The sequence below is a fragment of the Dermacentor variabilis genome, chromosome 2, assembly GCF_050947875.1.
Source record: "Dermacentor variabilis isolate Ectoservices chromosome 2, ASM5094787v1, whole genome shotgun sequence".
In the NCBI taxonomy this organism is placed as follows: Eukaryota; Metazoa; Arthropoda; class Arachnida; order Ixodida; family Ixodidae; genus Dermacentor; species Dermacentor variabilis.
In genome coordinates, this window is record NC_134569.1 from 83147491 (window position 1) to 83171022 (window position 23532).

General features: G+C 49.7%; 1 protein-coding gene across 5 annotated transcripts in view; it reads right to left on the reverse strand.

The window, feature by feature from the left end:
- LOC142572185 (adenylate cyclase type 5-like) overlaps positions 1-23532 on the reverse strand; it is a 308272-nt gene that overhangs the window by 130717 nt on the left and 154023 nt on the right. The window contains exon 1 of one of the 5 annotated variants that reach the window (XM_075681121.1): positions 22541-23245. The exons of the other annotated variants lie outside the window; for them this stretch is intronic. The gene's annotated coding sequence lies outside the window, so the exon portion shown is untranslated. Of the gene's footprint in view, positions 1-22540; positions 23246-23532 lie in introns of those variants that run through there. 5 annotated transcript variants of the gene reach the window in all.

Below are 23532 nucleotides of genomic sequence, written 5' to 3' on the forward strand. Positions count from 1 at the left end.
ACAGGAGGCGGGGGGAGGGGGGGTGGCACTGACATGCTCTCCGAACTCGCGTCGTGGAAATAGAATGCCCGCATCTAATAAAACGAAAAGATAAAAACACACTGTTACGAAGCAGTGCCTGTTACGAAGGTCACATAGCAATTAAGTCGCCTGGTTTACATTTACTTTTACCGCTAGTTATGCTTCGGCTGTAAGAGTAAGACGAGGGAGCTGGAAGGGCTGAGCCTGCAGAGAGAAGGAAAAAAAAAAATGTAGCGAGCGCGGGTGGATCTCGTATGGGAGCAGGTGGCGATAGGAGCATGCGACAGCCACAGATGTCACCGGCAAATGCGAGCTTCGGCGCTCAGATTACGCGCCAGCGTCGGCATCCAGAGAGGAGAGGGAACGCTTTCGGTTTGGACGGCACAAGAAAAGCTCGTAAAGTTTAACGAGGGGACACAGAGCACGGAACTGGGGCGAGGCGCACGAGCCAAGTGTAGAGATCAAAAAAGAAAAAAAGAAAAAGAAAACGACGAAAAGAAACCACTCCATTTAATAAGCGAAGCCGGCGCCACGTACGAATCTGACAAGCCTACTTCGTTAAGCATACGGCCGCTCCGTTTAAACGCTTTCCGGTTAAGCAATCTGAAATCCGTAACGTTTCCTTTCTTCTTTTTTTCCCCCCCTTCTTTTTCCGACGCCTTCCGCTGCTGGAGCGACGAAGCAATCAAATGTCAGAGAGCACGATACAATGCAGGCGATGAGCGAATATAGCCTCCCGAAGGCGAAATCACGACCGGGAGATTTCGTGAAGAAATGAACTTGCGGTGGGGAGGAACCAGGACCTGAAACTCTTAGCAGCGGCGTTCACAAAACTTACATGGGGAGCCCAATATGGATGGAAACAATTCGTCCGCGTTCAACATCGTCTCTTGTCGTCGTACGATTTTCGCAAATGAAAATGAAGCAACGTGGCACGCTCTTCGGAGCGAGAGCGGTGAGCTCAGTAGACATCGAAGAGTGAGGTTTGAACGTGCAATACCGTTGTCCGCTGTTACTACAATGCCGATTGGGCCTTCGCTTTTATACTGATCGATACGAGTTTATGCTGCATATACGAGATCCCTGTTTACAACCGCAGGGATCTCGTATATACAGCAGTTGATTGATTGATTGATTGATTGATTGATTGATTGATTGATTGATTGATTGATTGATTGATTGATTGATTGATTGATTGATTGTACTTAACGTATCGAAGGAAGATTGGGTCTATGAGTGACGGCATGGTGGAGGGCGAACAATCGGGGTTCTTCAACATGCACATAAGATCGACGTACACAAGAGCGTTTTTTGTTTCTTTTATTTATTATCACTTTTTTGCATTTCACTTCCATCTAAATGCGGCCACAGCGGCTGGGAACTGAACCCTCGCCTTGGTGCTCAGTAGTAGGACACCATGACCACCGTGTCACCGCAGTGGTTGTATAAACAGCGGTGTGCTATCGGGCCGACATAGTTTGTGGAAGTCTTGTATTTCATTCCTCTGTTCTCTCTTTATCTCTTTCTCTCTTTCTACCTCTCCTACTCTTGCTTGCGCACTACACTGCCCCGATAACGTATGTCTTTGACAAAATTCACTCACAGCGACTGCCGTGCCACAGTGCAGGGTGCACTCAGTTGTTTGCCAAGCGCAAGCGCCCTCGCGGGTTGCTTCCGGCGTCGCCATCAATCGTTCCCTCCTTCAGGGTTTCCTTCCCGACACGAAGACTTATACGCGTACACCGTCTATGTCCCGTCTGGCGTTAGTGCTGCCGACGCTTGAAACGCTCGTCTTTACACCGCTGCACGAGCCGACGGCGACAACCGTGTTTTCTTGGTTTGTTCCTTTCTGGCGCTGGTCGGCTGTCGTTCGCGTGTCTTCGAGGTCGTATACGACACGAACACGGTCAAGAAGAAGAAGAAACAAAAGAAGAAGGGAAAAGAAAGGGAAGAAAGAACATCGCAGCAATTTCCCTTTCCAAGGGCCAAGGACAGACCCCTACACACTTAATCCGTGCCTTTCATTCGATATCTACTTCCTTACCGTTCCCTCCCTGATTTCGCCATTTTCGGCCTCGTATGCTGGCGGCGGGAAATGCGGCGGCTGATTGATTGCCACTCGGGCTTCGATCCGGAACTGCTCTATTAAGGAGTCGAGGGCAGCAGCCGGTTTTAGCTCCCAGCGCCGCGCCACCGCGACGGGCGTCTCGCGGGCGCCCACCAGAAGACGCAGGGGGGAGGGGGGAGGGGAAGTGCGGATCAATTATGAACCCTGCAACGATTATCCAGTCTCATTCACAGCGGAGGAACGAGCAATGTACGGCGAGCTTTAATAGGCAGGGAGGCATGCAGAATGTATGGTGCGACAGGAGTTATGGAGCGACAGGAGTTATGGAGCGACAGGAGTAACGGCAGGGTTGAGGCTTTCATTTCCGGCTGTATACTATAAAGGGAGGCTAGTTACGTAGTACAGAAACCAGAAGAAGGTACAGGACTCCTCACGGATTTTCTTGTCCGCTGGCATCTCCGTTTCTATAAGCCTGTCGCTTTCAGCAAGCCTCTCATAAAAGCGCATATTTTTTCAAGCATTGCAAGAAGGTTACTCCTTTAGCGGAATCGCATTCATTCCCCTGCCCTCATCTGCGGTAATATATAGCACCAAATAAAAAGCGCCAAAGCGCCGACGGTCGGCCGACACGACTGCTGTTTGTTGCGATTCGCCTGCGACACGTGGTTTTGCCGGCGCGACTGCGGCGGGGCGGCAGACATTTTTGGCCCGATCGTCGTCGCCGCAACGCTCATCGCCAGGTGTTTCCAGGCGCGACTGCGGCGATGCGACCGCAAAGGATCACCCTCGCATTCCAGTCATTGTGCCTGAACCAGGCGAAGCGAAAGCAGGGATCATCCTCTCATTACAGTCATTGTGCCCGACCGGCAGCGCTACAACAGGGTGCTACGAGATCGTGCTCGACATGGTGCTACGGCAGCGCTACAACAGGGTGCTACGAGATCGTGCTCGACATGGTGCTACGGCAGCGCTACGACAGGGTGCTACGAGATCGTGCTCGACATGGTGCTACGGCATCGCTACGACAGTGTGCGTCACCATTAGCCCATTGTACATTCACGTGCTCGTCTTTTGAGGGGTTCCTTCTTGCCCTCAACTGCGAGAGTATAAAAACAGCTGCCCCGGACGCCAAAGGGAGGGCTCCGATTTCTTCTGTTGAGTGAAGTGCTCTCCCGTCTCTCTACTTCGGTCAACCTGACCGCCAACTCTTTGCGATGTTAAAATAAACAAGTTGTTTTGTTGTTACCAGTCGACTCATGCTTTGCCGGGACCTTCGGATGCTTCCAGTTGTACCCCAGGCCGCCAGGCCAACGCTACCCTTGGGGCTTGCGACCCAGGTACAACCACGGGCGTCAGCGCCGAGTTCCCAACAGATCGTACCAGCAGTCCGATCCAAACATCTGGTTGGCAGCCGTGAGATCGCCTACGACTTCAAACAACTGTCTGCCAGCGGTGAGATCGCGACAACGGAGGCCAGCAGCAAAGAGATGCAGTTGACAGTATGCTGAGCAGCTCAACGACGATCCGGGAGCAGTGCAACGAGCCCTGTGTGACGACTGGTTGCCTGCAGCGGAACGACTGCGCGGAATTCCTGCCTGCGAGGTTTGGTGAGTGCGGGACTTTCTTCTTCTGAGCTTTGCCAGGCTTTTGTTAGTGTTAGAAACAGAGCTGGTAATTGTGGTTGTCGTTGCTGCCGGGTTAGTTTGCGGCAAGACAATAGTAAGCAGTAGAGAAAGCAGCATTCAGAGCAGCCATGGATTTGAAGTCGTTGCGCAAACCGAAATTGTTGGAGCTTGCAAGAGAGTTGGGTCTGGATGTCTCAGACAAACTCAGAAAACCAGAACTGCTAAAGGCTATTCTTGAGTTAGAGGCTGAGGATGACGAGCTGTCGGAATGCCTTGAGACTATTGAAGAGAGGGAGACTGCAAAAGAAAAAGAAGAGCGTGAACGTAAAGAACAGAAAGAGCGGGAGCAACAAGAGCGTGACCGTCAACACGCTTTGGAAATGAAGCGTCTTGAGGTAGAAATGGAACGCGCTCGTAATGGAAGTCAGGCACACGGTGCAGGAGAACGCGTATTGTTCAAAATGACTGACGTGATGCGGCCGTTTAAGCTTGGAGAGGACATTGGTTTGTTCCTGGTTAACTTTGAGCGAACGTGCGAGAAGCAGGGGTTCTCTCGGGAAACGTGGCCACAGCGCTTGCTCACTTTGTTACCCGGCGAGGCGGCCGACGTAGTCGCTCGCTTGGATAGAGAGGAGGCAGAGGATTTCGACAAGGTGAAATCGAGTCTGCTAAAAAAGTACCGGCTGTCTGCGGAGGCGTTCCGTCGGAAGTTTCGGGAAAATGAGAAAGGCAAAAGTGAGTCATATACAGAGTTTGCGTATAGGCTTATGTCGAACATGCAGGAGTGGCTCAAAGAAGAGAAAGCGTTTGGTGACCACGATAAAGTTCTGCAGTGTTTCGGGCTAGAACAGTTTTATAGTCGGTTACCGGAGAACGTGCGGTACTGGGTCTTGGATAGGCCAGACGTTTGTACGGTGGCTAAAGCCGCTGAGCTAGCCGAGGAGTTTGTGACGCGTCGAGCTCGCGGAGCTAAGGACGGTCAAAAGGGTGAATTTGGCTCGAAGTTTGAGAGGCCGAAGTTCACGCCCATGAGATTAAAGGGGGACACGCGTAGTGCGGATGCGAGCGAAAGCAGTCCGACCAAACGTAAAGAGACGGCGGCAGCCAAACGCAGAAAGCGGTTCGAGATGAGGCGAGCGCGCTTGTGTTATACGTGCCAGAAGCCGGGTCACTTTTCGGCGCAGTGTCCGGAAACAACACCAAAAGTTGTGTTTTTTTCAATAGGCAGCACTGACGAGAACATGAAGCTTCTCGAGCCTTACATGCGAGACCTCCTCGTGAACGGTAAAGAGTGCCGAGTGCTTCGCGATTCCGCAGCTACGATGGATGTAGTTCACCCGTCTTACGTAGAACCCCATATGTTCACGGGCGAGTGCGCATGGATCAAGCAAGCCGTGGAAGCTCATAGCGTGTGTCTGCCGGTAGCAAAAGTGCTTATTGAAGGACCTTTCGGAGCGCTTGAGACGGAGGCGGCAGTGTCATCTATGCTGCCACCCCAGTACCCGTACCTATTTTCAAACAGGTCCGATCACCTCCTGCGCGAGAAGGGGCTTTTGTTTGGTGAAGCTAGTGTTCAGGCCTTAACCAGATCGAAGGTTCGGGAGCTCGCTGCAAAGGCGGTAGTTGCGGGGCCGACGTTATCAAACAACGAAAAAGGGTCAGAGGCGCAGCAAGCTGATATTCAGAGCACGCCCGAACTGAATAAACTTGAGTCTGTAACGTTAAAGGCGCCAGATGCTGGAGAGGAAACGCCCGACGCGGGAAAGTTAGAAGAGCTATCTACTGATTTGCTCATCGCGCCTACGTCAGACGGACTTAATAGGTTGCTAAAAGTCAGCCGGTCGGCTTTGATAGCCGAGCAAAAGAAGGATGGTAGCCTAGAAAACATACGCTGCAATGTCAAAGAAGGTATCGCCAGGAAAACTGCGCGTTTTGTGGAAAGAGGTGGAGTCCTGTACCGGAAGTATCTAGACCGCCGAGGAGTGGAGTTCGATCAGCTGGTCGTGCCTCAATGCTATCGTCAGGATCTGTTGCGCTTGTCACACGGGGGTTCGTGGTCCGGACACCTAGGAGTTAAGAAAACTAAGGACCGTCTCTTGCAAGAGTACTATTGGCCAGGGTGTTTTCGGGACGCAGACCATTTCGTGAGGACATGTGACACTTGTCAGCGGGTGGGCAAACCAGGGGACAAATCGAGGGCGCCGTTGAAATTGGTACCTATCATTACGGAGCCTTTTAGACGGCTCGTTATTGATACTGTGGGACGTCTGCCGGTAACAGCCACGGGGTACAGACACATTTTGACTGTGATCTGCCCAGCGACAAAGTTCCCTGAAGCAGTGCCGCTTAAAGAACTCAGCTCAGTTGAGATAGTTAATGCACTACTGTCCATATTTGCGCGAGTTGGTTTTCCTGCAGAAATTCAATCAGATCAGGGCACAGTGTTTACTAGCGCTTTGACGACAACTTTTCTCGAAAGGTGTGGGGTAAAGCTGCTACACAGCTCAGTGTACCACCCACAGTCGAATTCCGTTGAGAAGCTCCACTCCGTCATGAAGCGCGTGTTGAGAGCCTTGTGTTTTGAACATCAAACTGACTGGGAGCTGTGTCTGCCTGGGGTGATGTTTGCTTTAAGGACCGCGCCGCATGCGGCTACGGGGTTTTCGCCAGCTGAACTGGTGTACGGTCGCTCGCTTCGATCTCCGCTTCGCATGCTTCGAGAATCGTGGGAAGGTAGGGGCGACGACCCAGTCGTGGTGGAGTACGTGCTTAAGCTCCTCGAACGCTTAAGAAGGGCACAGGAGTTGTCAGGTGAAGCAATGACAAAGGCCCAGCAGAGGGCCAAGGTTTATTATGATCGGACAGCCAGGGCCCGTCGTTTTGAGGTGGGCGATGAGGTCATGATATTGCGCACATCGCTAAACAACAAACTAGACGTGCAGTGGGAGGGCCCAGCACGAATTGTTCAGAAACTGTCGGACGTTAACTACGTGGTAAGTCTGCCAGGAAAGCGGAAAGCACAGCAAGTTTACCACTGTAATCTGCTCAAACCTTATAGACAAAGGGAAGCAGTGGTGTGCATGATGGTAAACGTTCCTGAAGAGCTTCCGGTCGAGCTTCCGGGACTAGGCTCAGTGACGAACAGGGAAGACACCGGTCAAGTCATTAGTGACCTTATCAGTAAAGCACCGCTGTCGCCCGAGCAGAAAACCGAACTACACCAGCTATTACAAGAGTTTCAAGGTCTGTTCTCTGAGAGGCCTGGTAGGACTTCTGTACTTACTCATGATATAGAACTTACCTCCACAGAGCCAGTACGATCCAAGGCGTATCGGGTGTCACCCCGCCAGAGCGATATTATGGAGGCTGAGGTAAAGAAAATGCTACAGCTCGGTGTTATTGAGGCAGGTGAGAGTGATTATACCTCCCCTTTGATTTTAGTTGAGGTACCGGGCAAGGAACCTCGTCCTTGCGTCGACTACCGCAGGCTTAATTCCATCACTAAGGATCAAATTTATCCGATCCCTAACATCGAGGAGCGCCTTGAGAAAGTTAGTAGCGCTCAGTTTATTTCCACCCTAGATCTTGTCAGGGGTTATTGGCAGGTTCCACTTACAGAAGAGGCTAGTAGGTATGCGGCGTTCATTTCACCAATGGGAACATTCCGTCCTAAAGTGTTGAGTTTTGGTTTGAAGAACGCGCCATACTGTTTTTCAAGTCTCATGGATAAAGTGTTGCGGGGACAGCAAGAATTCGCTTTACCGTATCTAGACGACGTAGCGATATTCTCCGCATCCTGGTCTGAGCATATGACACACTTGCGGGCAGTGCTAACCCGCCTGCGCGAAGCGGGCTTGACAGTCAAGGCTCCTAAGTGCCAGTTAGCACAGGCCGAGGTTGTCTACCTCGGTCACGTGATTGGTCAGGGTCGTCGCCGCCCCTCTGAAATAAAAGTGGCCGCTGTGCGAGACTTTCCGCAACCGCGCACCAAGACCGATATTCGGTCGTTCTTGGGTGTCGCCGGCTACTATCAGAGGTACATCCCTAGGTACTCTGATATCGCGGCTCCCCTGACGGATGCTCTAAGAAAAACAGAGCCTCAAACAGTCGTCTGGGACGAGACAAAGGAAAGAGCTTTTAGCGCCCTAAAGAGTGCCCTAACAAACCAGCCTGTGCTACGATCGCCAGACTATACAAAAGGGTTCGTTGTTCAGTGCGATGCTAGTGAGCGAGGCATGGGCGTTGTACTGTGCCAACGGGAAAATGGAGAAGTAGAACACCCCGTCCTGTATGCTAGTCGTAAGCTGACCAGTCGTGAGCAGGCGTATAGCGCCACCGAGAAAGAGTGTGCGTGTCTCGTGTGGGCCGTTCAGAAATTGTCATGCTATCTAGCCGGCTCGAGGTTTATCATTGAGACGGATCACTGCCCTCTCCAATGGCTGCAGACCATCTCTCCCAAAAATGGCCGCCTCCTGCGCTGGAGCCTCGCTTTACAACAATATTCCTTTGAGGTGCGTTACAAAAAGGGGAGTCTCAACGGTAACGCCGATGGCTTAAGTCGAAGCCCCTAACGTAGGAATCAGCCTCAAAAATTGTTTGTTACTGATGTTTTTCTTCCTGAGGCAGGATTTTTTTTTAACATATTGCTTTTGTTTAGTGTTTCAAAGTGATGATATGCTTTCTAGTGCAATTTTCCAATTTGTGGACGCGTTCTGAGTGATGCTAGACTACTGTAAGGAACTAGGCAGTGGTATAAAAAGGGGAAAGAGCCTGGCAGGGCTTAGTGAGGGTTGTGCCGTGCTTGCTGACTGAGCGGTTGAGTTTCAGCGTAGTTCTAACGCTTGCCGGGAACGAGAACAAAAATGTGAACTCTCCCGAAGTCACTTTGCAGTGTCCCGTGCGAACCTGAACGAGAGAACGAGGCCTTCTCTGTGCGCTGCGCTCAAGAAACGTCGAGGGACGCCCGACTTCGGTTATGTGCATCATCGAGCGACATCCCTCCGGACAGCGGATGCAGTCCCCTGTCCATCGGGATCTCCTTCCCCCGGCGGGGCGGTCTGTTGCGATTCGCCTGCGACACGTGGTTTTGCCGGCGCGACTGCGGCGGGGCGGCAGACATTTTTGGCCCGATCGTCGTCGCCGCAACGCTCATCGCCAGGTGTTTCCAGGCGCGACTGCGGCGATGCGACCGCAAAGGATCACCCTCGCATTCCAGTCATTGTGCCTGAACCAGGCGAAGCGAAAGCAGGGATCATCCTCTCATTACAGTCATTGTGCCCGACCGGCAGCGCTACAACAGGGTGCTACGAGATCGTGCTCGACATGGTGCTACGGCAGCGCTACAACAGGGTGCTACGAGATCGTGCTCGACATGGTGCTACGGCAGCGCTACGACAGGGTGCTACGAGATCGTGCTCGACATGGTGCTACGGCATCGCTACGACAGTGTGCGTCACCATTAGCCCATTGTACATTCACGTGCTCGTCTTTTGAGGGGTTCCTTCTTGCCCTCAACTGCGAGAGTATAAAAACAGCTGCCCCGGACGCCAAAGGGAGGGCTCCGATTTCTTCTGTTGAGTGAAGTGCTCTCCCGTCTCTCTACTTCGGTCAACCTGACCGCCAACTCTTTGCGATGTTAAAATAAACAAGTTGTTTTGTTGTTACCAGTCGACTCATGCTTTGCCGGGACCTTCGGATGCTTCCAGTTGTACCCCAGGCCGCCAGGCCAACGCTACCCTTGGGGCTTGCGACCCAGGTACAACCACGGGCGTCAGCGCCGAGTTCCCAACAGATCGTACCAGCAGTCCGATCCAAACATGTTCTTTAATTTGATGTTGTACACCGGAGTCGTGCCTTGACTATACTAACTTGCATATTTTAAAAACGCAGCACGCGTTTGTCTCTGCCTTCTTCATACCGTCTTCAACCTTCGAAGTGAGTTCAGTAAGTCGAAATACAACTTACGGCCCGAAAGGGTCAAATGCGGAGATTTGGAGAATTTTATTTACATCAGTTTCTGATAAAAAATTGCCAATTGATGTCTGTATTCAACGACACTGCCAGCAGGCTCACAGTGCACTACAATCTGAGCACATGAGCTTATTTAAGTACTGTCCTGTCCGAATCACTGTCGCAAAGTCCTGTCGTAAAGTCCTGTTGCAACGTCCTGTCGCAATGTCCTCTCGCAGTGTCCTGTCCCAATGCGGCCGATAATTGAACCGACAACCTTCGTTCTCGGAAACAGAACGTGTGGCACCATCCTGACAAACAGGATGCAAAGAGCGCGTGGCCGCATTTCGTGATCTGCAAGTAAGAGAGCGCCCTGTTAATATTATCCTTGGCATCATCCAAACAACCTTTTGTTGTTGTTGTTGTTGCCGCAGTCGTCCTTTATGTTAAGCGCGTCTTCTATATGCTGTAATGATCGGGAATCAAGAATAAAAAAAAAAAGCTTGACCAAATATGCCCTTAAAAGAACTTGATCTTGGGCTGGTTGGTGTTGGATCTGAACGGCAGGCATTTTGAGCGCAACGTGAACAAACACACAGCAGCCACACTTCTCTTATTTATCTCTCCTCTCTGTTAGTGCAATTTGCGCTCAACGCACTGTGATTCCAGCGTGACCCAGGGGTCAGTCTGCCTCGGAGAAAGAGGAGGAGGAAATAAAGAGAGAAGACAGGGATGCTAACCAGAAATGCGTCTGGTTGGCTACCCTACTCTGGGGGACAGGAAAGAGGGTATAGAAAGATAAGATAGAGAGAGGGAGGGAAGGGGAGGAAAGGCCGCGGAGAGCTCGCGCACGCGTGTGGAGGACCTGAGCGAGTCAAAGGCGTTCACATAGGCCAGTTGCCCTCAAGAAAGAGAAAAGTGCCTTTATATAGCCTTGTGGGCCGACGAGCGATGGGGCAGTCTTTAAGTAGCATCTGCCCAGACAACGGCCGACCGTCCAGTCGTCGCAATGCGATAAAATTTGTCTTTCCGACTGAAATCGGGGGCAATGGAAGAATAAATGATCGATGTTCTCTTCCACGCCGCCGACGTCGCATGCAACACTGTGGGTCATTCCAATCAATGTAGTGTGCGCCTTAAGGAAAGCCACTACCAACCAGAGCCGGCATAGAAGCGATGCCTCCCGTCGGTCAAGCCCGGGTTGAGGTCGGAGTTGGAGCGAAGAGTTAATTCCTACAACCTGGTGTGCCTTATATAGGGCTGTTCCACTCTGCTAAGACGGAAGACGAAGACAAAGTTACTGCGAGCCAGGACGCTGTACTTCTAGCTCAGCTATTTTCGCATGATTTCTTTGTATATCACGGGGAAGCCGCCATGGGTTGTGGCACGGATGCAACTTGACGTCCCCACGCCTCTGCCGGGAATGGCAACTTCAGAGGCAGCTGCGTCTAGGAAGCGCACTGACTTGCAGAGCGACACCGAGAGCGTCGATACCAGTGTCTACTCGCTCAGCAGTAAGGACTTCTCCGATGACGACTTTCAACTTGTGAGGAGCCGCAAGGTGAAACGAAGAAACACCAGGGCCTACCTGTCTTCAAGCACGTCGACTGTAGGACCAACTCGGAATATTTCAGTGAGTACGATTCTGTTTGTACCAAAACTCGCTACTGACAACCTGAGGCGACTCAACAGACAGTCTTTCTCGGACCTTCTTGAAGGAGTGACGCCAAATGAAGTCGCAGACGTCAGAGTCAACATGCGAAAAAATGTCTTGGCTATTGATGTTGTACGTGAGACTGCACTGCGAACTTTGATCAAACTTACGGAACTTGGCGGCTCGTATATTCCTCTTGGCAGTGATACCCGTACTGGTGTTATTTAGGATGGGGACGTCTCCATCTCTAGCGCTGACTTGCCTATTTTAGTGAAGCCATTCGTTGATGGCTTCATCATAAATCCCGTGTCCCGACTCGGTGAATCCCGCTGTGTGAAAGTAATTTTCAAGGGCCAGTCTCTCCCTTCACACGTCAAAGTGGGCCACTTTAGACACCCCGTAGGCCATTAATCCGAAGGCCACTCCAAAGCCGCAATTGCATGAGGCTGGGGCACGTAAGTGCTGTGTGCAAGAACAAGAGAGTTTGCTTGCACTGCGCAGAGCCCCACGCTGCAGATTCCTGTGTAGCCACTCTTTCCAAGTCCCCCAATTGCATTGAGTCCCATGATGCTAGGTCAAAGGACTGTCCCAAAATGAAGAAGGAACGGGAGGTCTTGAAGCAGATGGCGAGAGACCGTTCATCACGTCGGGAAGCTGTAGCGGCTGTCAGAAAGCGACGCTCCCGACGCCGTCGCACTTCAACGAACACAGATGCCTCCTTGAAGAGCGCGTCACAACCGACAACTCCTCCCCCTCTGCCCCATAGGCCTGGCGGAGTCGAGTCTAAGGTCGTGCCGCACAGCACCAATACTGAAGCTTGGCCCGCGCTAGCAAAGCGGCAGCCCCCGCCACAACTGAAGCCACAGCCTGAGAAACCACCGGGGCCACAGCCGATGGCATAGCTGAAGCCACAGTTGAAGCCATAGCGGGAGCGACAGCCGAAGCCACAGCCGAAGCCACAACCGGAGCCACGACCGATGCCACAGCCGGAGCCACGACCGATGCCACAGCCGGAGCCACGGCCGATGCCACAGCCGACGCCACAGCCGGTGCCACAGCCGGTGCCATAGTCACATCAAAGGATACAGCGCGCCGCGGTAGAGCCCACAGCGCAGACTCCCGATAAATTGTCCGAAGACCAGCAAGCGGTTGTGATGCTTCGGTCGCTCATAGATACCCTTCGTGTACTTTTCAGCAAGTTGCATACTCCGTCAGCGCGAAGTGCTCTGCAAGTACTGAATGTTCTTAATCCAGTGCTTGCAATTCTCGAGTAAGCCCCATAGCTCACCCGCAGCCTTCTATTCGCGCAACTACCACTGGCCCTTTGGTCGTCCCAGATGTGATCAACGCAGATCACCACCTATGGAACTCCACTTTAGTGTCACGGTGCTTCACTGCACATAGTCATCACTTCCTTCCTCTTTTCTTCTTTCTATTCCCCTTTTCCTTCACCCCCAGTGTAGGGTAGCAAACCGGACGCTCGCCTGGTTGACCTCCCTGCCTTTCCTCTCTTTGATATCTCTCTCGCTCCGCTCTGTTAAAGAGAGCTTGCCTGCCAGGTGACGAAGCTGCCTTGCAGCGCCTGTTCAAGAAAGAGGAATGGGAACGCTGTGTTGTTCTTGATGTGACTCTCAGGCAGGTTTGTCGGCTTGATCATTTCTCCTGATCCCGCAATGTCCAGGCAGCCACTGGGAAATAATTTCGGACCGAGTCCAATAGCGTACAGCGTGAATCATTGTGAACGGAACGCGTTACCGCCTTTAGTTGCTCGATTTGCAACCTGACCTTACATTAATTACTCAGTAGTTCCCGCGTTAGAAAATATTCCCCGCGGTACCTTTCTTGATATAGAAGAAAACGACACTGGCCGTGCTCTTATAATTGCTTCCTCCCAGACGTAAAATGGTGTAAGAGGAATAAAGGAAAAAGTAGGATTAATATGAGATGAGAAATAAAGGGATTAGTTTATTAAGACAACCACGTAAACTGCAGTGAAATCGAGACACAATAAATCAGGAGGCGCTGTGCCAAATATTTGCGATATTAATAAATTTTTATATGACGGGAGCACTCAAAAATTATTTCATCGAACACCATTGATTAAATACTGAATGACTTGTTTAAGAGCACACGAACAATTAGATCGAATGCCGAGATACTGAGCGATTAACCTAAAGGGATTAGCCTGGCGAATTCTAACGACGGCTCATTTAAGGGTCAGGATTTGCGTAAACCGGAAACTTCAGTTCATACCAAGGTGCCTTAACCTTTAGACTAATATGTCTCACTGGAAACTACAGCGCGAAATTACACAGTATGAGAAGGAAGACAAGACGGAAAAAGTGCTGAACGTCCGCGCTTTGTCCACCTTGTCTTCTTTTTCGAACTGCGCAATTTCGCGCTGTATAGTTCCAAATATGGATGAGACAAACACGCCAAGCATGTGGCTCTTTCGTATTATGGCTTAACCTGCGATGATCCACACGAGGGAGGTGCAGTCACAAAGTGGTTCACGTCCGCCCAGAAGAGCAGTTGAAAATAAAGATTCGTCTGCTCTGGGATCGAAGCCGGCATCACCGCCTGGCCGCAGGTCATTCGCAATACCTTTTACATGTACAGTCAACGACAAAAATTTTGCGGAACACGAGATCTGAGAAAAAGCTGAACATTTGTGCAGCCTCACAACACAGCCTAGTATTCGCATTTACAGCCCTCTGCTAGTAAACGTGAACAACATTTCACTAACTTTCATACCATGTAAATTATTAGAACACATTTTATACAAATAGATAATGACACATTTACTGGCAAACAACTTAGTGGCTTCACAACAACATGGGTTCCTTAAGGATTTATCTTCCATAACACAACTGATTGAATTTCATCATGACCTTGTACCTCATGTCAACACCGGCGGACAAATTGATTGCCGTTTCCTGGACTTTCAAAAGGCCTTTGCTACCGTTTCACACCCTTTGCTTTTAGGAAAACTAGCATCACTAAATATTGACCATACAGTTCTAGCTTGCATCGAAAACTATCTATCGTTCCATCTACAGTGCGTAGTATTTAATGGCAAGAAATACAGTTTCGTATATGTCACATCGGGTGTCTCACACGACTCAGTTTTGGGGCTACTTTTATTTTTAAATATATAAATGACATTCGTTCAGAAATTAGTTCTAGTATACGGTTGTTCGCCGATGACTGCGTCTTAAATAGAGAAATTAGACAAAAGATGACGTTGCTATGTTACAAAGTGACTAGCATGTGTTCTTGAATGGCGTTCAAGATGGAGAATGAACTTAAATACTAAAAAAATGCGTTCATGTTACTTCTACACGCAAAAAAATAAACACCAGCTAACTTCTGAGTATGTCATCAGCAATAACACAGCGAAGCAAAAATTACACTACAAATTCTTAGGCGTGACATTCTCAACCGATTGTTCATGGAATGCTCACGTCGATACAGTGGTTGCTAAGGCCGCCAGTACCTTCAACATTATACATCGAAATCTGAGACACGCGCAGCCTTGTTTGAAATCAACTGCTTACCTAACATACGTTCGACCAATGCTCGAATATGCTTGTGCCGTGGGACCCATGGCAAAAAACATTAAGTGATCAACTTGTAAAAAGATCCATAACAGAGCAGCAAGGTTTGTCTTATGCCCGCACTCGAGAACCGATAGCTGTACCACTATGAAGAATGAAATAGGATGCGAAATTCCTCTCGTGAAAAAAAAATTGCGACTGAAGCTCCTTTATCAAATATGTCGTCGTAAAACCGACATTCGAAATGAAATATACTTACACAGGCCTCATTACGTCTCTGCACGTACTGATCATCGTTTCAATATATTAGAATACCACACTAGAACTAATATGTATGTTAATTCATTTTTTGTTCGCTCTATTAGCGAATGCAATCGCCTATCAAGTCAGCAAGTGTGCTGTGTCAATGAAGATGTGTTTTTTTTTTTCGACATTGTAACCCCCGTGCTACAGCGCCTTCGGGCTAAGCGGGGTAATCAATGAATAAAAAGAAAACATTGTGATGTTCGGTTTCGCTGACTACTGTTACAGGCTGTTCGTAAATTGAACATTTTCTCAAATCCCGTTGTCCGTAAATTTTTGCGGCCGAGTGTACTGACAAATAGAATAGCAATCAACGACGCGAGCGCGGATTAATCACGTCGAGTGCACAATCAATCTATCCTCGAACAGCAAACTACTATCGACCTCTTCGTTATTAGCTGCGTTGAAACTAGTGACCACATCAATCAGACGCTAGAGAAGTTTGGCTAGAGGAGTTTGGAGAAGAGGACGCATATCTGGTTAACTTCACCTGACTTTCCTTTACCTTTCTTTTTTTTCTCTCTCTTGTGCCCCGTAAAAAGCCTAAAGGGATGCAATCGGGAAAAAGATACTTCCGTTCGCTATAAGAGGAGGGAATGGCATGCAAGTTGCGATAATGGTGTGCTTGCACTAGAAAACTGCGTATAGCTGAGTGTACTCTACTCCAAGCGCACGCCGAACTCCGGCAGGAAGACCCAGCGCAAGCAAAATACAGTCCGAGTTGGCGAGGCGGAACTTCCGGCGGTCTGAACATTCAGAAAGGTCTGTTGTGCTGACTGTGCTTCTGTGCGGAAGGGCCGAACCTTGGGAGGGTGCTAGATTGAGGGTCGCGTATACGTAAATATTTAGCTTGAGATGAACAGCGCGGTCTCAACGGTGAAGAAGCTTCGAACCGTCCTTCTTAAACGTATTTGCTGTTCTGACGGCGAAAGGAAAAAGAAAGCTGACCGGAATTAAGGCCCGGAGTCAGAGCTCCGTTCTACTACACTTACTCGGCCATTGAAGCTACCCGCACCTTGCTTCAACTCCATGACACAGCCACATACCCTAGAGCGCAATTAAAAAAAGAAAGAAGGAATACGAAAAATTTGTAAGCACAGAGTATGTCGCTTCACTATACGAGTATTCTGGCGAATCCTTGTCGAACAAAGGGACTCAAGTATGCGGCAGCCAAGCAAAATACTCGTACTTTTCAGACTGCGTACACACAAACTCTTTCTGTGGGCGCTGTCACGCAGCCCGCAAAGGCGTTCCTAGTGTTATGCAGTGTCACCGTAGAATCCTGCGTCGCACAGTGAAGTCACAATCTGTCAGAAAGTCCAGTGTCCTTTAAACACCGCAGCAGCGCCTTCATAGCTTTGGTTTTTTTTTCTTAATTTGTTCTTAAATCCTTCTCTCTCATCTATCGCATACCCTTACCCCTCCCCCAGTACAGGGTAGCCAACCGGAGATAATCTCTGGTTAACCTCCCTGTCTTTCCTTTGCCTTTCTCTCTCTCTCTCTCTCTCTCTCTCTCTCTCTCTCTCTCTTGAGACTGCGTACTGTCCCGCTTTTTCCTGCTAGATGAGAAATGTGTAGCCATTAAGTAAATACTATTCATGCGATTTTTTTAATGTTTGTGCATTACACGACTCACGAGCCACGCCGAAATGCTCAAAGAATACATCCGCCGAGATGCTGACTGACTTACCAGACAGCAGCCACGCCAAACCCTAGAACGTTGGCAAAGAAAGCTTCGTTTTAAAAGCACTGTTTTATGATTGCTTACTGCTACTCAATATGAATATGATTTTCATGCTAATGCTTGGACAGTGCGTGGATGGAGCACATGGGTGGAGCCGCGGAACATGCCCAAATGTACGTTGACGCTCGGCATAAAGATCGCAGTACTCTTAATGTGCGGTCTTCGAAGTGCTCCAAGTAAGTACAAGTAAACGAAATAAAATAGTAACCACAGGATGCAATCCCTGCATATCTATCTATCTATCTATCTATCTATCTATCTATCTATCTATCTATCTATCTATCTATCTATCTATCTATCTATCTATCTATCTATCTATCTATCTATCTATCTATCTATCTATCTATCTATCTATGTATCTATCTATCTATCTAAGCTTTACGGTAGCCAGCTCAATGACAGTCGGCTCCTTCTGAAGTCAAACTCGCCATTAAAAATATGTATTTGCCTCCCTCATTCGTTGATAAGTACTTGACAAAACAGATCCCTGAATAAGCGCACACAACTTCGCTTATGCTGCCGCGGGAGGCCATCGGCGGGTCGCAGACGCTTGCTTGCTAATTGCTGCGACGTACGATAGTTTCCGGGAATACCGACCATTTTCGTCATTCCTCCCATTCGTCAACCTCTCACATTCTACGCACGACGCCAGCTGCCCTCGTCAGCGCGTGTTGTACGCGTTCGCCGATTCAAGGGCATATGCGCACGCATTCTGTGCCGAAAGTTTCGCACTGTCGTGTCGAGCCGCAAATGTGATATCAACATTTTCCCCCTTCTCTCGGCCGGCGCAGTGCGTCTGAACTTACGTCACAGCCAGCACAGGAAACCGAGAACAGCTTCGCTAAAGCATGCTATAAATATTCTGAGCCTCCAGTGCAAATTATCACTATATATAGAAAGCAGGGAAGGAAGAAATGAAAGAAGGGCAATATAGAGAGTTTCGTCGTCGAAACAGCTGCTACGGTCACGCCTGCGCCCGCAGTCAGCCAAAGCAGGCGATTACGGATATGTGTCACCCTCCGTCGATAGCTCAGAGTGGCTCGTCGTTATCGCAAAGGCCGAAGTACAGCTACTGGCGTTTCGAGGGGACGGCCATTTGCGAGAGCGATACCACCTGTGGTATTGGCCGGTAAAGACTAGCCTCTACCGTTCTTCTTTTTTTTCCCCTTTCTTACGTAAAGGCGTTAAGCCAGAGACCGCTTATTTATTACACAGAAGAACGAATACGGGCTGTTTCGGTTACAACGGTACTGCCGCACCAGTGACAGCGGGCGGCGAGCATTCTTGCTATTCGGCCTTTAGTATACTGGGCCGTACTACGGCGATGAAAACAAACGACACAGTATAATATATACGTATAGAGCTAATTAACAAGAATTATATGCGCGAATAGTAACTTACCGCTAGCTTCGCAGATAAATCGAAGCTAAACCGAAGCTGCACATTATAGGCTATGATTGGCTACAGGTTAATTTTGACCCCGTGAGGTTCTTTAGCGTAGATCCAATTAACACTATACGAACACTGTAGCCTTCCCAACACAGATATAAGATAAACCAGAGGGTTTCCTTACAACGCTCCGGCCAACCGACCATGACCGGTATCACACGTGGCCACAAAATGGCCGCGCTAGAAAAGGTGCGTGACGAAGCATTTGCGAGGGTGCGTGTGTGTGCTCGATCCGAAGTTGGCCGCTACACGAAAAAAACGCAGCATCGTGAAATTTACGGGGCATGGAATAAAATCTGCGAGAGTATGTGCACTTTCGGTAATCGACTGATTCGCCATGTTTCTCTCTCGTTTTCTCCCTCGTGTCTGGCCTCACCAGACTACCTCGACCTTCTTCACCTTTGTCGTCGTCGCCGTTGCGTCACGCGCACAATTGCACTTCCTTTACACGTTGAGCCATCTGGTGAAACAGTGCAGGAACCAGAACGAGACTACATAACTAGCTGCCCGATCAAATGTTCCGTTAAAACATCGATGCTCACTCTGCGCGGGACGTGCATCTACTTGTCCCCCCCCCCCCCCCCTAAATACAGCTGTCACGTGCGCTGAGACAGCAGACGAAATCTTTAGAAAGCATTCGTGAGCAGACGGCTGCTCACCGGATGAGCTCCGGGAAAACGGCTTGCGCCGCAGTTCTCCCTGGCGATAAAGCGAAGCAGTCTAGTAGTGTTATCATTCAGTGTTGCCGTAAAATGCCCACGAAATTCTCATGCAAAAGACGGAGCCGTGAGGCGTACGTTCCACACGTTTAAGCGCGCGCGCGCGCGCACACACACACACACACACACACGCACACACACACACACACACACACACACACACACACACACACACACACACACACACACGCAGAGAGAAAAACTATAATAAGGAAAGGAACACGTGTTTTCCATGTAATTGAAGGTAACGGCGCTGCTATGTCACGGACGTTATAGGGGCTTTAACGGACGTGTCTTACAGCGCACTCTGCGTGTCAGCTGAGTTGCCGGTCTCTTCTAGTATCACGAGCACTCTCTATGTACGGGCGCAACTAGGGGCAATGGAGACGCAATATTAGACATACTACAGTGACTGGAGTAACAGAGAGAGAGAGAGAGAGACAGAGAGATAAAGGAACTAGAACTTGAGAGATTTACCTGGCAGCACGCCTAGCGTCTGTCAGAAAAGTGGCACGTATGCTTTTGTCAATGTGTCCGCGCCCGCTGTCAACGTAAACGCGATGTCTCTGCGTAGCCGCTGGTGCGACTTGCTACTGTTGTGTTTGCGGTGAATATCTAAGGAATTTCTCGAGCGCTCATCTCGGCACTTTGCTGCAGTATCGCAACCGTTCAAGGTCATCTCCACCCAAGCTGTGGTGGACTAATTTCTGTCACGTCGCCGAACAATGAGATGCACGACATTAAAAAGTACCCATGCACAGGTTAACACAGTACGAATTCCGAGCATCGTGAGAGGAAAATAAAGCTTTGTTTTGAAAGGTTTGAATGTTCGCTACTGTAAAACGCCTCGAAGGCTATGCCAACTACGTTGTTATACTATTTTCTTTTTCAGGTTAGCGGAGCTCTTCGAGACTTAAGGACATCACTTTACACCACTGTCGAAAGTGAGCATTGCGGCCACACTGCCCCTAACTTCCCGCCCTCATTGCCCCGTTCGTTCCATTCTTAATTCAACACTGGCCCTGATCCGAGAAAAATGGTTCTCCAGTTTTCTTAGCTCGTCGTTGGGACTTTCCGCCCTCCTTGGTTTGCGTTTTCCTTACATGCACTGAAAAGCACTTCGTTTATATAAGGTGCCACAGCTAACTTGAGCCAAACGTTAAAGATATATACACAAATGCCACGTAGCTGGACAGAACCAAGTTAGTGTTGTTTGCTGTCGCTTGGAGATACTCAGATTATTTTTTTCGTTCGACCTAAGAATAGAATTAGTCTTCCTTATTTATTCAACTTCTCAAATATTATAATTAGATGAAAAGTGTCAATGAGAAAATCTTAGAGCAACCTGAAAAGCTCCCGATAAAGCTTCTGTTGCTCAATACGTGCTACATAAAAGTGTTTTTCCGAGAGTGAAAGAAGCCCGCGAATACACGAAAAATTGCCGCCCGACTGGCCACTCGAGGCACTTTGCGTGTATTTGCGGGCTCCTTTCGCGCTCGGAAAATCAATTTTATGTAGCATGTATTGAGCAACAGAAGCTTTATCGGAGTTTTTCAGGTTGCTCTAGGATTGTCCCATTGGCACTTTTGATCTAATTATAATATTTGAGAAGTTGATAAATAATTAAGACCAATCGTCTAATTAGGCGGTATGAAAAAGATATCTATCTCCAAGCGACGGCAAACAGCATTGTCTTGGTTCTGTCCAGCTACGTGGCATTTGCATATTTTTAATGTTTGGCTCAAGTTACGTGGGACACCCTGTATATGTTCTGCGCAATTCACTGCCTGCCATTTTGGTGAATAGTGTCGCAGGGCTTTTCGGAAGCCCGCACGCGAAGTGGCATCGCCGCTGTGCCTGTTTGAGGAAGAAGGAAAAGTTCAATTGCTGATATTTGATCCGGACTAAACATCTAGTTGACTGACGGGGGTTTACGTACGGAACTTCTTTTACTGCCACGAGAGTCGTAGTGAAGATGCTCCGGAATACTTTCGAGGTGCTTCATCTACTCGCGAACGTCCACCGGAATATCAGAGCAAGGGAACTTTGACATGTCGATTTCACCGCCGGGTGCGGCCGCCGAGGCGGGGAGACGAACCCGCGACGTCGCGCACAACAGCGTCGTAGCCACTGGGTAAGCAGCTTTCGACATCATGAGCACCCATACTCTGAGCGTCGAATTTAATACGTCATTGTTTCCGCAGCACAGGAGACGTTTACAATAGAATACGAAATGCACTGCCATTCTGCCGCGAAACAGGTTGTGCCGTATAGTTTCCTCAAATTGACAGTTCAATAAGCGTAGTTCATTATTGCACTTCTTGGAAAGGGAATACAACAGCACAGCATGGCCGGAGTTAAACGCAAGAGAGAGAGAGAGAGAGAGAGAGAGAGAGAGAGCGATGAGAATAAAGGAAAAGACAGGGAGGTTATCCAGGTTGCAATATCCGGTTTGCTACCCTGATGAGGGGAAAAACGGAAATCCACTACGAGGTTTTGCGCCATTTCAAGTTATTCCCCATTGAAAAGGCGAACACATTTGCCAGTTTATTGGCGTAGGCGAGTTTACTGACGTGCGCCATTTGGAAGTGGTACCGGGAACGTGATATTTTACGGCTAAAAATGTCTCTGGACATTTGAGTTTTGCGCGCGTATTATATTGCTGCTACGCGTCCGGCACAAAGAAAAAAGGAAGAGGAGAAAAGAAAGAAAAAGCGCACGTCCATAAAGCAAGCGCCCCTCAGTTCCAAGCGTTATCCTTAAAGAAAACAAGCTGCCCCTAAACTACGCCTTATAACAGAACGAATCAACGAATGGCTACACCTTTGCAACTTCCTGTCGTTGTGCTGCCTCGAGAAATCGTGCCGGATAATCCTGCCTTTTGACACTCCTTTGTTCCTTTACACATTTGTTTGCTTCAGATTTTTTTTCCTACATTCATTAGTCCCTTGGGTTTATTCTTGATACTTGGGACAGCTGGCCCTTCGGTAGCCTATTTTCTCAGGGAACCGTATACCGAAAAGCTCCTTGGTTATATACCATACGAGGAGGTCCAGGGTATATGGCAAACGAAGGAGGTCCAGGGTATATGGCAAAAGAAGCAAAAGTACCTTCATAGTGAATAAATATCTACGAACGACTTTATGGCCAATTTATTTTAAATAGCCTGTTTCCTAACTGCGTTAAGAATGGAGTAACGCTCGCTCGAATTGCGAAATTGATTGTAGAATATTTCTGAAATTTCCTGGGGGGCGGGGGGGGGGGGGCGACGAGAATGAGGACAAAGGTCGCTCCTTCACGTGTGTGTCGTCTTTGAACTCGTAGCAAACGCATTGGAAACATCACGCATTCAGTCGGCTTGATTGGCCGCAGACAGGCTTGCGCACGGCAGAGATAAATTACGGCTATGACGATGTCCGCGTCTGAAAGGGACACCGGAGGGAGCACCCACCTTTGTCAACCGTTATAGCCACTTGTCCTCCGGGAACAACATCGCAGAACACGAAGGGGCACACCTCCGCTCGCCGAGCAAGTGAGCAGGAAAGCAATGACCGGCTGACGTCGGCGCGAGCGAGCAGACAAGGCAAAAATGGTCCGGAGCCCGGGACGACAGGACAACAGTCCGGTAGCCTCTATTGAGCACACTCCTATCCCGCCCACACTATTTCGGCGTCGACGACGGTCACGCGACGATGACTGCTCTCGGAGACGAAAGAAGGGTCAGCAGGCCAGGCACCACCAACACTGGCGACGTCGGCGAGGCGACCGTTGTTCTTCTCTTCTAAAGATCGCCGGTCTCTTGTGAACCGGAAGAGAATGAAACTTTCACGCGGTGGCCCCTGAGGCAGCACCGTACACACATACGCACGTGCCCAGAGGAGAGGCGATACGACGGTATACTGTTCTCACGGGACGACGATTAGCAGAGAGCAAGCAGAGGAGAAAAGAAGGAACAAGCTTTCCTCTCCTTTCGAACCCCTTCTCGCATGTATATATATATTTTTTCTTTTCTCTCCTACACCAGAAGCGTTATCCTAGCATGCACCCTTGACCGAGCCGCTGCGGAAGGGAAGCGGGAAGTGTCGACGCTTGTGCTGAGCGCTCGCAGCTGCCGTCGCTGGTGGACTGCGAAACTCGAGCTGCGCCCCTCGGAGCGCGCGCACCGACTGAAAGGCGGGGCGAAGGCGCCGCGCGGATACGGCACCGCCGTGAGGAGGAAGCGGAGGATGCCCCCTTCGTCCGAGGGACGCCCGGCAGAGAGCGCACGGCTGCCGAAGACGCCGCGCCGCTACGCGCCCGCAGCCAGCCGGCGACGCTACTGTGTGTAGTGGTACAGCAGCAGCGCGGTTATGCCCGGTCGCGGAAGATGACAGTTGCCCGCCGATCGAAAGGCGACGGGGGCGATGGCGAGAGGGAAGCTTTTTTTTGGAGGAGGAGGCCCGG